Source organism: Dipteris shenzhenensis, chromosome 12, assembly GCF_047967505.1.
Source record: "Dipteris shenzhenensis isolate YYH24624 ecotype China chromosome 12, Dip_SZ_1.0, whole genome shotgun sequence".
Lineage (NCBI taxonomy): Eukaryota > Viridiplantae > Streptophyta > Polypodiopsida > Gleicheniales > Dipteridaceae > Dipteris > Dipteris shenzhenensis.
This window is the reverse complement of record NC_141607.1, coordinates 49,728,724-49,737,347: the sequence shown is the minus strand read 5'-3', so window position 1 is coordinate 49,737,347 and position 8,624 is coordinate 49,728,724.

The following is an 8,624-nucleotide window of genomic DNA, read 5'->3' as shown; positions in this document are numbered from 1 at the left end:
GATGGGCTCTATCACCGGGAGAGGGATGATCGTACTCTTTCTTGCGGTTTGTTGAATCCTCTCCGAAAGGTTCTTAATATCGAGTAGGTTCTCAAAAACATTTTGCTCATTCAGATTGAGTCCTCTGACATGGGCGTCCTCCTAGGAGTAGGGGGTTGGCTAACTTTACAGAAGGCTCATAGGATTCAAAGGAGGGAACATGCTCTTGGTACTTGGGGGAGGGCTGTGGGGAGGGGAAGGTTCATGCAGAGGAGAAGGTTCATGAGACTTGGGAGAGGGCTCAAGAGACTTAGGGATTGTGTGCATGAAGAAATATATTACAAATATTACATCATCACATATTCATATCAAAATTCTCATCACACAAGGATTTATTTCCAAATAATCACATCATCACACATTCATATCATAAAATTGTGTGCATGAAGAAATATATTACAAATATTACATCATCACATATTCATATCAAAATTCTCATCACACAAGGATTTATTTCCAAATAATCACATCATCACACATTCATATCATAAAATTGTGTGCATGAAGAAATATATTACAAATATTACATCATCACATATTCATATCAAAATTCTCATCACACAAGGATTTATTTCTAAATAGTCACATCATCACACATTCATATCATAAAATTGTGTGCATAAAGAAATTATATAAATATCATGATTATGCCACTTAAGTAATAAGTCACAAATTGGTGTATAATCAACAAAAACTACAAACACAACATCATACATGCATCACAACTCTTGTGATGCTTCTAGTGGAGACTGTGGCAACTCTTCTGATGCTTCCAATGGAGGCCATGGTGCTGTAGATGTACACTCGGTCTCTACTTCTTCTGTAGTATGTAGTGCTTTCGGAGTAGACTCAGTATCCTCTTCCTTAAATGCCTTAAATGCAAGCGGAGGCGATGGCAACTCTTCTGATGCTTCCAGTGGAGGCTGTGGTGCTGTAGGTGTACATTGGGTCTCTACTTCTTCTGTAGTGTGCAGTGCTTTCATAGTAGACTCAGTCTCCTCTTCCTTAAAAGGAAGCTCTGATATTGCTTCAATTGCACGTTGTATTCTAATTGCAGCAATTAGGTCTCGAATGATTTCAGCCCTAAACAATTGTATATCCTCTTCTGAATATTTGAGCTCAAAAGAGTCTTCCGATGAGATCTGTGGCTTAAGTGAGAAAATTTCTTTGAAAATGAACATGCAGTTGTAGGCAACTCTCCACCCACAACTATGCCCATCTTCCTGCTCTACTACTAAACGCTTTTGGAAGTCTACCGAGTCTTTGTACTGTCCTGTTTCTCTGATAGCAAATAACAACTTCTCAATCGACCTGCTCATCGTGACATATTAAAAAAACTTAGTGTGTCTATCACATAAGGTACATGATATAGAAGTAACAACAGATTAATAGAATACTTACGTTTGCACTGAGCCATGAAAGCCTGCAATCGAGTTAACAAACCAACAATAGTTGTCTTCAAGGTTCCAAACCACCAGACTCCAATGTTCCCTACACGAATAATTTAGAACCATTATTATTTAACACAATGTTACCAGTATAAGATGAAAATAAAGGTTGCCATGATACTTACATCTCATGATATGCCATAAATAGGACTCGCACGCCATGTAAATGTCAAGGCAGTAATAATTTACAAACATCGGCTATTGTCTTTCTGCTATCGCTAAGTATAGGAGAAAGGAGGGAATCCAACGTATACACACGATTTTGTACGACTCTACCAAATCGTGAGATAACTATACTGCACCAACAAATAAATGAATATTAGCTTATTAGATTTAATCAAAATATTGAATTATCAAGTAGAGAAAAAGTTTGTATCAAACCTGAGAATGGCCATCATAACGTTGTTATTGACCTCATTTGAAGCTCTAGAGAGAATTGAAATCTCCTCTCCTCCAAATTCAAGATACTGAGGTCCATGTTGAATCATAACCCTAACATTAAAAGAGCTTCCCAATTCTTCTAATGAAGCCATGTTTGTAGAGTTGAGGTCTTCTATCCTCTTTAACTCTTTGATGGCATTCATTTCGCAATCAATGATTGCTCGAATGGTACATGTTATAAATGCATAGAGATGCAAATCCGTATATGTTGACAGTGTGGTGTCATTTTGTATCTCAAAAATTTGACCAAGTACCAAAAAGCAATTGTAGCCCACCCTCCATCCACAATTATAGATGTGGCTATTCTCTTGATGTGATACCTGACATGTTATATACTCTATTTGTTGTGCCAAGTCACATTGCCGCATTACTATGTTGATAGCATCTACTAACTTTCGAGCTGATCTGCACATCAAAACATATAACAACAGTGAATATGTGCATTGCATATCAATCTACATGTCAAGAAGTGACAACAAGTGTAGTCTATACTTACTCTAACACATTGCCATGGACGGATGTCATTGAGTTGGCAAAGAAGCACTTCTTCGCAAGGATGTCCACGACTACCAGACTCCAATGTGAGCTGCATTATCAATAAAGAATAATTACTATGTTTGAGACAATTCTAGCAATGCAATAGAAAAAACAAGTAGGGTTTGATGCTTACTTCTCATAATATGCTATAAAAATAACTCGTGCGTCATTCATAGGAACGTGCTTCAACCACTTGCAAACATTCTCTATGGTTTCTTCTTTGTTGCTAAGCACTTCCGAAATATGAGGATCGAGCATATATGAAACGCTTTGTATATTTTGTGGAAAATTTGCTATAACATTACTATATTTAAAAAAAAAGTATTAGCTTCTTGGGTTTAATCAAAATAAGCAAAGTATAAAGCCAAGGAAAAGGCTGCATCAAACCTGAGGATGGTTGTAATGACTTTGACATTAACCTCATTCTTAGGATTCAAGAGGATTGAAATCTCTTCTTCACCAAATTCAAAAAAATGAGGTTGTTGTCGAATTAACAACATAGCAGTGAATGAACTTCCAATCTGCTCCAATAGATTCATATTTTTATGACTCATCTTATTGAGGGAGTAGTCTACATCGTATTCTTCTTCACTTGCAATGTCCTCCACATCCTCCTTCTGCCATAAAAATATTAAAAAGTTATGCGATGTACACATCCCAAATAAAGGCTTAAACAAGCAGATAAGGTTTCATACATGCTTTCATTAGAGTAAGTCTCTCCTCTGCTTGGAGCAAAAATTTAAAAAGGTTTCATACACACTTTCATTAGAGTGAGTCTCTCCTCCTCTTGGATGAAAATTTTAAAAAGTTATGAGATTTACACATCCCAAATAAAAATAATGGTTTAAATAATCATAGAAGTATAAAGATAGCATGCTTTCATTAGACAAGTTATGAGATTTACACATCCCAAATAAAAATAATGGTTTAAATAATCATAAAAGTATAAAGATAGCATGCTTTCATTAGACTCAGTCTCTTCTCCTCTTGGAAGAAAATATAAAAAAGTTATGAGATTTACACATCCCAATTAAAGGCTGGAACAAGCATACAAGTATAAAGATAAGGTTTTATACATGCTGCAATGTAGTCATATTTTCATGTTGTTTCCCAATGGTAGTAATTAGATGCTGAATACTCTCAGCCCGAAATGCTAGCAGATCAGTTTCTGTATATGATTCCATTTTGACTGGTAACTCCAAATCAAAAATCTCTCTAAGAAACAACATGCAGTTGTAGGCAACTCTCCACCCACAGCTGTGTCCATCTTTTTGCTCCACTGGCAGACGTCTTTTGAATTCTACTTGATCTTGTTGCTCCGTGGTTGTTCTGACAGCAGATACTAGCCGATATGCAGCACTGTCCAGCATGACATATGAAATATATTAACGATTCTTCATCCACTTATGTGCCCATGCCTTTTCCTTAGCTATGGGGATAAAGCGGCTATATGATTCACAATATTAGGGTCAATATTGCATTGACCAGTAGGGATATCTTTTTCTTTGAGCAAATATCTAATCGCACTATCCACTGCATCATGTTTCACCTGTATGTTGATGCACTCCTCCATGCAATGATCTTTGTCCTTCCTACCTAAAAACCATTCTTTGTCCTTCCTACCTAAAAACCATTGTTGCATAGCTGTCCGGCAAATATTTTATGAGCCTCCACATTCTTGTTGTCACCTCTTTTTTCTCAACCTTTGACTTTTGGGATAGTAACAAAGGACCTTCATAAGTAACCTCACCCTTCTTGTATGCACGGTGGATTGTCACAAACTTTCTCAAACACCTCATCAGGTCAAAAAATTATACTTGTGTAGTCTGCATATCTATCTCTTGCTACCTTGAAGCTTGTGAGAGATGATTCTTCCCGTTCTTGACTTCCCCTTGGTACAACTGCACTTAAATATGTATAAAAATTGACTTATGTGTCTGCATCTACTTTTGTGGTAGTTCTTTTCAAATGTGTTGCTAGAGAACCAAGTGTCGTCCATAAACACCTCGCTTTCATTAGGATTTCTGATGTCGAGGTTATCTTACGTTTTGCAAAAATATCATGATTCAGTCTTTTGGACTCAATCAAATATTTTGTTGGATGCTTAAAAATACATATTGTGGCCATATAAAAATTGAAGGGAAGAACCTTTGAAATTTGCTCTGCAATGAGTCTTCTAGAGTCCCTTGGTTGTCTAGTAAGTTCATTACAGGCATATGCATAATGCTGACCATCAATTGGCTCAAATTTACAATGCAGCAAGAAATTTTTCTTTTCCTCTTTCAAAAATTTCTTGGAATTTGCCTCTTCACCCTGTTCATGCAGAATTTATGGAAGGCTTTGTGTGAAGAATTTGTTGAAAGTCTCCTCAAAATGGGTAGCTCCTTCAAACATAACTCCATTGTCATGGCTACCTATATTTGGATAGAACATGATTGGACGTAAGACTACATTAGAGACCACGAGTTTCTTGCCATCCACCAAAGCCTTGAATATCTCCATCGCATAAGATATATCAAGATTCCTATTATTGGTAAAAATAGTTGCTAACTCCACATCTCGAGCATTCATAGCATAGGGCTTTTGTCCCCATATATATCCGACATCATCTTCTATGATCATCTCTTTAAGATGAGATTCTTTATTGACATGAGCTCATCTTGATCTTCCTCAACCTCTTGATCTAACTCTTCTTCCTCTAAATTTTCTCTATCCTCCTCTTTCTCTTGTACCTGAAGTTTCTGAGCAGAGGAACGTCGTCTTTTTTTCAAAGTAGCCTTTGAAATTGTGTCCTCTTAATCTTTTATATGTCCTTTTTGAACAAAGGAATGTTGTCTTTTTCTAAAAGTAGCCTTTGGAACTGTGGCCCTTGTAGTATTAATATTTTCTATTTTGCATCTTTCTTTTCCTTTAATAGGTTGCACCAACGTGACCATGGCTCATCGATCTTTTGTATTTCTTTAGGCTACAATGGTTGTGTTGCTTCTTCATTTTTTTATTCGAATGCAGCATCTGCTTATGTTTCTATCTCAAAGAGTTTGTGTGCAGACCCTTGATGTGGGGCTCCTTTTCTAGGCTGCTTCTAAGCCAAATTAGGAGCTCTCTGTTGTCCCTATTTTACCCAAGTGTAGGTTTCAAGGGTGTTGGTCACCTACAATCATGTTGTTGCTCATTGTATCATAGGTGTTCACAAGTGTGGCATAGGTCCTCGGGTCATGTTCCAGTGAGAGGTGTAAGCTAAAGCGTGGAAAGCAGATCTCATGTGCACATGAATGAGAAAGAGGGATTGATTATAACAATTGATGGAGCCTTTCGCCTCCACAGGAGTTCAAGGGTTTAGAAGGGGATTTTAGAGTTAGAAAGGGGGATAGGGTTGAGAGAGTTAACTAGGAGTTCCAAGTTTCAGAGGGGTTGCAGGGTTTAGGAGTCTAAGGTTGAGGAGTGGAGAGCTAGTCTCCTTCATAAATTTGAGGCATAAGGGTGTGAAGATAGTGGGAGAGAAGGAAGGAGTCTCACTTGCAGCTTTCCCACATACACAATGGGGGAATGCACACAAAGGTGGAGGCTGAAAACAGTTTTCCTCTTCTTAGTTGTGAAAGCTAGTCTAAGGTTGAGGAGTGGAGAGCTAGTCTCCTTCATAAATTTGAGGCATAAGGGTGTGAAGATAGTGGGAGAGAAGGAAGGAGTCTCACTTGCAGCTTTCCCACATACACAATGGGGGAATGCACACAAAGGTGGAGGCTGAAAACAGTTTTCCTCTTCTTAGTTGTGAAAGCCAAAAGAACTCTAGTACAAAGAAATAGAATAACCCTATATGTGGGTCTCAAACCAAACTCAACTAACTAAGGTGGCATACTAACTGAGCCACGAACTAGAGTACATAAGGATAGCTATCATCCAGCTATTATTCATGGGCGGTGTACCAACCGCATCTGCAGCTAACAAGTCGGTGACATAAATGCACAACGGTCACCCTGGCATGGAGCTTGATATCTCAACAATCCCCCTCAAGCTCAATCCCAATTCCTGCACACCAAGCAGGTCTCTGAACTTGTGCAGCTTCTCTGCACCCAATGCCTTCATGAATATGTCAGCTACCTGATCCTCTGTGCTAACATAAACTAGATCAATAAGGCCTAGTAAAACCTTCTCCCACACATAGTGATAATGCACCTCAATGTGCTTTGTTCTAGCATGATAGATTGGGTTATTTGCCAAGTGTATACTGCTCATGTTGTCACAATAAATGACAATTGGCCCATCCGTAGAGCTTATACAACCAAGCTACCTCTCACATGTAGCCATTGCTGCACCCCTGTACTTAGCCCTTTGCTCGACAAGGCAATTGTAGACTATTTCTTACTGCTCCAAGTGACTGCAGCACTCCCAAAAGAGAACACATATCCACTGGTAGATCGTCTATCAGAAATACTACCAGCCCAATCAGCATCAATGTATCCATGCAACTGTCTCGCAACTGTATCTAAACCCCAGTCTCATAAAATAGTCCATACTGCAATGTGGACTTCACATACCTCAGTATGCGTCTAGCCCCATCCAAATGTGGTTTCCTTGGAGCCTGCATAAATTGATTTACCAAACCAACATCATAGCTCAAATCTGGCCCGGTAATAATCATATAAATCAAACCTCCTACTATGCGTCTGTACATAGTAGGGTGTTCCAAAAGATCATGTGCATCTGTGCTCAGCTTCACATTCTGCTCCAAAGGAACTGAAATAGGCTTATAGCCTGTCATCCCATATTTGGACAGCATGTCCAATCCATACTGCCTCTGCAAGAGCCATATCCCACTTGTGGATCTAATCACCTCAATGCCCAAGAAGTAACGCAGCTCTCCCAAATCCTTCATCTCAAACTTCTACTTCAATAGAATTTTGACATGAAGGATATCTTCATCACTATCACCTGTGATGATCAAATCATCAACATAAATGACAAGCATCATAATGCCTTTCTCTGTTTTTCTCACATAAAGTGAGAAATCTACCTTGGAAATTTGAAAGCCAATAGTGACAAGATACTATCCTATCTTGTCAGACCATGTCTGGGTGCTTGCTTCAAGCCATACAAGGCTTTCTTCAACCTGCAAACAAACTCAGGATGAACAGCATGAACATATCCTGGTGGCTGCTCCATATAGACCTCTTCTTGCAAATCACCATGCAAGAAAGCATTCTTTACATCCATCTGATGTAAAGACCATCCCTTTGATATAGCCATAGCAATGATTGCTCTTATGGTTGCCCTCCTTGCAACCGGATTAAATGCTTCTTCATAATCAATGCCATATGTCTATGCATACCCCTTGGCAACTAATCTTGCCTTGTATATGTTCACAGAACCATCTGCATTGTGCTTCTTATACACCCACTTGCAGCCAATTTTATTCTTGTCTTTAGGCAAAGGCACCAATTCCCATGTAGCATTTGCTTCCAAGGCATCCATTTCTTTATCCATGGCTTTCTCCCATTTTTCTTTTCCCATGGCTTGCTCAAAAGAAGTGGGTTTTGGTTCATGTATCACTTTGATCATATAGGCATAGTGAATGGCTATAAATCCATCATATTTCAGCCTATCCATAGGATACCTAGCTCTGGTAGACCTGCGCAAAATAGGCTCACTACCAGGTGCTCTCAAAACATCCCTTGTCTTCCTTACTCCAGGTGTAACAATAGAAGGAATACCCAACTCATCATCAAGGCTCTATTCTGGGCCACTGGATTCACCATCCACATAAGAGTGACTTGCATTCACATCAACCATGGGCTAATCTACTTTCTCTTTTCCTTTTTGTGATACTTGCATACCACTATCTGCATCCAAATGCGGTTTCCTTGGAGCCTGCATAAACTGACTTACCAATCCAACAGCAGAGCTCAAATTTGGCCTGGTAATAGTCATATAAATCAAACTTCCTACTATGCGTCTGTACATAGTAGGGTCTTCCAGAAGCTCACTTGCATCTGCGCTCAGCTTCACATTCTGCTCCAAAGGAACTGAAATAGGCTTACAGCCTATCATTCCGTATTTGGATAGCATGTCCAATCCATACTGCCTCTGCAAGAGCCGTATCCCACTTGGTGATCTAATCATCTCAATGCCCAAGAAATAACGCAGCTCTTACAAATCCTTCAT